This window comes from Phascolarctos cinereus, unplaced genomic scaffold, assembly GCF_003287225.1.
Source record: "Phascolarctos cinereus isolate Bilbo 61053 unplaced genomic scaffold, phaCin_HiC Scaffold_4;HRSCAF=312, whole genome shotgun sequence".
NCBI classification, from domain to species: domain Eukaryota; kingdom Metazoa; phylum Chordata; class Mammalia; order Diprotodontia; family Phascolarctidae; genus Phascolarctos; species Phascolarctos cinereus.
The window spans coordinates 10,053,453-10,060,097 of NW_027555847.1; positions in this window are offsets into that span (position 1 = coordinate 10,053,453).

Consider the following 6,645-nt stretch of genomic DNA (forward strand, 5'->3'; position numbering starts at 1 on the left):
TGCTTTGGGAGGGTGATCTCCAGCTATTTTATGCATTTTGTAGTTATTCAAGATGGGATTTTCCTTTCCATTATTGCTTCTTGTGTTTTGCTATTATTATACAGAAATGCTATTGATTTTTGAGTATTTATTTTGTAGCCTACAATTTTGCTAAAGCTATTAATTTTCTCAATTGGTATTTTTGCTGATTTCCTAGGATTGCCCAAGTATACTACCCCATCATTAGTAAATATGGACCATTTTATCTTCTCTTTACGTGTCTTTATGCCTTTACTGTCTTTGTCTTGTCATTGGTATTACTAGAACTTTCAGAACTGTATCAAATAATGGTCAGGAGAGTGGGCATCCTTGCTTTACACATATTATTGGAAAAGATGCTAGTGTTGGGTTTAGATGCTTTTTATAACATTCAAAAAAGGTCCCTCTACGCTTATACTTTGGAGAGTTTTTAGCATAAATTATTGTGGTACTTTATCAAAGGCTTTTTCTACACTTATTGAGATGATCATCTTGAACATTTTGATTTTGAACACGATGAATTATATTTTCCTAATGTTGAATTATCCTTCTATCTCTGGTATAAATGCCCCTTGATCACAATGAATGATTTATTGGATAAATTGATGTGGTCTATTTGGCAGAATTTTGTTTCAATTTTTTGAGTCAATACTCATTAATGATATTGGCCTATAGTTTTCCTTCTGCTGTTTATCCTTCCCTGGCTTAGGTATTAGGACTACATCTCATAAAAGAATTCTGATGGGGCACTTTATTCCACTACTTTTGAGAATAATTGTGAAGCATAGATACTAGTTGTTCTTTCAAAGTTTGATAGAATTCTCCTGTGACTCTATCAGACCAGAAATTGTTTTCTTTGGTGGTTTTTTTTTTTTAACGGACAATTTAGTTTCATTTTCTGAGATTGGGTTGTTTAAGATCTCTATTTGGTTTTCTGGTAGTTTAGGCATTTTATATTTTTGAAGATATTTATATCTGTCTTTTTTGTTCTCAGTTTTGTCAAATATAACTATGCATAATAAGGGCAGTTAGATGGTGCAATGGCTGGAGTTCCAGTCCTGGAGTCAGGAAGACTCATCTTCCTGAGTTTAAATCTGGCCTCAGACATTTACTAGTTGTATGACCCTGGGCAAGTCACTTAACCCTGTTTGCCTCAGTTTCCTCATGTGTAAAATGAGCTAGAGAAGGAAATGGCAAACCATTCCAATATCTTTGCCAAGAAAACCCCGAATGGGGTCACAAAGAGTTGGACATGACTGTAAAATAACTCAACAACAAATATGAATAATGTATTCTGATTATTCTTTTTAATTTCTATTTTATTTATTCCATTCTGTTTCATTTATTTCTTCTAAGTTTTACTGTTTTAGTAAATTTATTGATCTGATTTTCTGTCATCTTCTTTTTAATCAGAGCAGCCAAGTTTTATTGATTTTATTAAAGAACCAGTTTCTAGTTTTTTTTATCATTTCTATGGTTTCATGGTTTCCAATTTATCTATTTCTCCTCTACTTTTCATAATTCCTCTTGTGTGCTGATTTTAGGTTTGTTTCTTTGTTGACACCTCTGTGCCTCTTCACCTCTCTGTGCCTCAGCTTCTTCATCTATAAAATGAGGGAGTTGGTCAAGATGGCCTCTAAGGCCCCTTCCACCTCTAGATCTATGATCTGGAATTCAAGAATATAATCCTATGATTTATGAGAAGGAATAAGAAATCAACAAGGTGACAAGGCATGGATGGGTTAAGATTTGCACCAGTGATGGGAATATGCATGTTGAGTCTCCCCCATTCAAATGTGAGCTCCCTGAAGGCAGGGCCTGCTTTTGCTGCTACTTATCCTCATTGTTAGCACAGTGCCGGGAACACAGTGAGTGCTTAGCACATGCTGAGTGACTGATGTAAATATTAACATTTATAGGCAGCCCAGTGAAAACACATCCAACTGGGAAATACTCACCGGGCACAGATGAGTTTCAGTTAAAAGGATTGTTTCTTCAGGATTCTCAGCCACGTGGACTACTTCACTAAGATTGGGACCCCAGAGACCAAGGACTTTTGTTCTGTCTATATAAAAATTCTCCTGTGACTTACCTAGCCTGAAGTACAGGTGGGGACTTTCACACATTCTTCTAAGTTAAGGCTTCACCCATCTGAAACCCTGGGGATTTTTTCATTTGGGTTTTGTGTTTGGTATTTACATGTCCAGATGCCACTTAAAGGATGTGGTGGAACATCAGAGACAAAACAAGAGGCCCACAAGGGTTAACACCACCAGGCGCTGCCACAGCTGGGGCTCATTAGCTATATTAAAGGTCAGCCAACATGGAAAGGTAACAGGAAGGAACAGATGAGCCCTCTCTGGTCAAGCCTTGAGGTCATCGGAATCAAGACATTGTGGTTTATTGGCCAGCAAGGAACTTGTCTTATTTCTGAACTTTGCTTCTAACCCCAGAGCAGGAGTTCCTTTGGTTTGGACTTTGCTCAAAACCAGGAACAGAAAATTCCTTTTTCTCCCTTCCCTACAATACATGGCTTTACGCGCCTTTTTGTCCTCATGCCTTACCTTATCAGAAGAGAAAATCCAGAATAAGAAATAGTCATCAGCTGTCCTAGAAAAACCTGGTGACTTGACTTGTCATTTCCTAACTGACAAGATCCAATCTGAGTTCTGGGAAAGCACTCCATGCTAAGCCCTGGAGGGAAGAAAATAACCCCAAATTGGAAGAACCCAAGAAATCCTTGAGGCTGACTACTTCAACCAATTTATTTTCAAGTCTCCTTCTCAAGGAATTGACTTATTGTTACTTATGCATTGGTCTTATAGGATTCTCTATTCTCAGAAAGGCTGGGTCAAAAATGGCCCCTAAGGCCCTGGGCCCTCCCACAAGGGGTTTTGGACTCTCCTGACCACCTAATTTCAGGGTTTCTTAACTTGGAGTCCTTAAACTTTAAAATAACAATAATAATAACTCTATTTCATTATAATCAGTTTCCTTTGTAATTCTGTGTATTTTGTTTTATGCATTTAAAAACATGATTCTGAGAAGGGGTCCACAGCCTTCACTGGAGTGCCAAAGAGGTCTATGAAACAGAAAAGGCTAAGAACCTCTGGTCTATTGTGACTTGTGAACAGGAGTTCACACTATGTGGTCACCTACTCTCTGACACAGCTCTGGTGAGGAGGAACTGAATACCTCCCCCAGGAGGCCACTCCCCATTTGAATCCATCCAATCATTGGGGAATTTCTCTGTAAATCTAGATTTGCCTCCTGTCTTGCATCTCCTTGATGTTTTAGCCTTCAGGCAATGGAAAGGGGTTTCCCCAGGGATTGTGGGGTCCTCCAGATGTTCCTCTTTGCAGATGCAGCCCTGGAACATTGCAGAGCTTCCTAAATGAGATCCATCATCACTCAAAAGGGCTGACCTAACTCTGAAGTCAGGGAACACAATGTTCACCGTAAGTGGAGGAAGAATGGCCCCTGTCCAGATTATGATGTGCAGTTGGAAGGACAACCTGGGGAGCTCTATATATCTGCCACACAAATCTTAGAGAGACGCTGTATGTGGATAAGGAGCCAAGTCCAAACCTTAGTAGAAGGAAGAAGCAGACTGTCTTCCCTTTACCAAGTTGTGTAGTGCTTTCTAGGACCTCAGGATTCTCCCTGACACAAAGGCCCATTTTTAGTGCTTTGCATATACTTTATTTTAAATAAATAAATGTTCTTGGTATCTTTTGTTTTTACACAAAGCCCCCCTCTTTTGAACACTATTTTCCTGTGATGACCTGCATCTGGAATTGTGGGACACCACAGTCTCTGAGGAGGCAAGACAACAGGTCAGCCAAAGAGCAATGGAGAAATGAGCCAATGATGGATAGAGACAGGCTGAAACTTACTATGAACAAAGAATTATTCCCTTGATGCCAAAAGTTTGTGTCCACCAGGTAAGAAAACATGGGTCCCTGATATATGTTCCTGAGATCTGTGATGATTAGCTCTTAACATCCATTTGATTTCGACAATGAGATAAAAGTAATGGTTCTACAGAAAAAAAAAATACAGCTGCACTTTAGCCCCAATGGCCACAGGACATGGGATATTGTAGCTTCTCTATGGGCCACACCCATGAATTCACTTAAAAACCCAAATAGTAATGATTAATTGAGTATTGTCAATCTGGAGGGAGGCCTCTAGTGCACTGAATCAAGCCCCATTCTGGTCCATATTTTTAGAAATGTCTTGAGTGAAGGCAGATATGGCAAGCTCATCAAATTTCTAAATGATATGAAGATGGGAGAGAGCTAACAAATTAGAAATTAGATCTCAAGCCATAATAGTTAACTTAATAGGCATAAAGAACTACACTTGGATTCAAACCACTTAGTAAAGGATCATAGGATGATGATGAAGATGATGACAATGATGATGGGTGATGAGATCATCTAGCATTTATATAAAGGGCAGCTAGGTGGCACAGTGGATAGAACACTGGGCCTGTAGTCAAGAAGACCTAAGTTCAGATCCTACCTCTGGCACTTATTAACTGTGAGACCCTGGACAAATGAGCTAACTAAGTACAGTTTCCGTTTCTTTAATTGTAAAATGAAAATAATATTTAGATTGCCCAACTCACAGGGTTCTTGTGAGGATCAAATGTAAAATACTTTCCACTCTTTGAAGTACTCCAAGCATGCCAGTGATTCTTATTACTCTGGCCTGGTCAGACTTCTTATGGAGGATGGAGTTCATTTCTGATGTTCCAGGTAAGGAAGGACATTGATAAACAAGAGGAAGGCAGCTTGCATGGCGAAAGGTCTCAAGTCTATGCGGATCAGCTGAAGGCATTGGGGACACTGGGATTGGAGAAGAGGGGACTCAGGATATGCATGGTAGCCATCTATCACATGGAAGAATGAGGAGGAATTGTTCCAGAAGGACAGAGTCAGGCTCAAGGGAAGAAGAATCTTCTGAACAATCAAGAGCTCTAGAAGTGGATGGGTTGTTTTGAAGTGAGACGGTCTTGGAGTAAAGGCTGGATGTCCACTTTTTGGCTATTTGTAGATGGAAATTCTATGCAGAAAGCAGTCAGAGGAGGCTTCTGAAGACCTTCCCATCTCTGAGATTCTTTATCTCCCCAGCCCTCTGCCTTTCCATGTGAAAATGCCAACGATTGCTTAGGGCAAATGCCCTAGTTGGCAAGTACTAGGGAATTTCTAGTTTAGGCTCTTCATCTTACAGATGAGGAAACTGAGATACAATAGCACTAGAGCACACTGGGATTTGCAACGCATTTTACATGTCATTTCATTTGATGCTCACAAAACTCCTGGGAGGTAGACGCTATTATTGTTGTTGTTGATGTTGTTATTGTTATTTTACGGGTAGGAAGACTGAGACAGACAGACAGTTAAGTGATTTGCCAGTGGTCACCGCTGCTAGTGACGACCTGGAGAAGGGAGGCCAGTTTCAGTGACCCACCAACTGCCCCATATGCTAGGGCTCTTCGACTACATTCTTAACAAGAAAGAGACAGGCTCTATGGGCAGCCTTTCAGAGAGGTACCTTCCAAGGATGGATCTGTAGGGATCTTGATCCTTGAGCAAAAGCTGGTGATTGGTCAAAAGTGTTTCCAAAATAGTCCTTTAGCCATGAGCCCATTCTCAATTCAAAGACTGTGTTGGATACTGAAAGTTTAGAAAAGAGTAGAAATGGAAAGAGGGGGAGGGCTTGGGGTAAAGTCTCCATTTGGTTTATCAGTCATTATTGTAATAAATGTGGATTTGGGGTTTTGTATGTTAATGACATGCTTGAGACTTCCATGAAATTCAATTCACCAGTGCCTTGTAAACTTTCACCCTCTCTTTATCTGCCTGAGAAAGCCAGCTCTTTCCCATGATGAAAACCAGAACCAAATGTCACATTTCAGATGCAGTGTCTGGTTACACAGCTGGTAAGAGTGATTATGCATGAGTTGAAACCAACTTTGGCCACCAGAAGGAAAATTTAGTTAAGGTCTATAATTTCTAGTTGGTCACCATAAGGAAAATATTTACAGAAAAGTAGAGTTTTAGTCACATGCAGTGTCTATATAGATTACAAACATTGAGATTGGCTCCTGGACTCATCACATCGATGTCCATTGCCTAGGGCACAGGGCAGAAATGCAACTAGTGAAGATGCTCATATTGAGAGTGGGCCAAGGGTGAAGATCAAAGATCTTTCCACAAGCTCAACCATTCTTGCTGCTCCTCATCCATGACACTCCTTCTTCCACCTACTTTTGCTCTGCCCCTCACCTGGAGTACATTCCTTCCCCACCTCCACTTATCAGAATACCTAACTTCCTTCCACATTCATAAAGAAGACTTTCCTGATGCCCCGGCTGCGTGCACTCTGACCCCCAAATCCTCTTTTGTCTGCTTGGCACATGGCCCCATGTGTGCAGGTTAGCTGCCTCCCACAGCTTGACTCTAAGCTCCTCAAGTGAAGGAACTGTCACTTTGCTCTTTGAATCTCCAGAGCCCATCCCAGTGCCAGGCACAGATTAAATGCTCATTGACTAATTCTCTTCTCAACAGAGCTAAATGTTATGTCAATTTTTTCAATTCTCTTTTTTTAATTGTTATT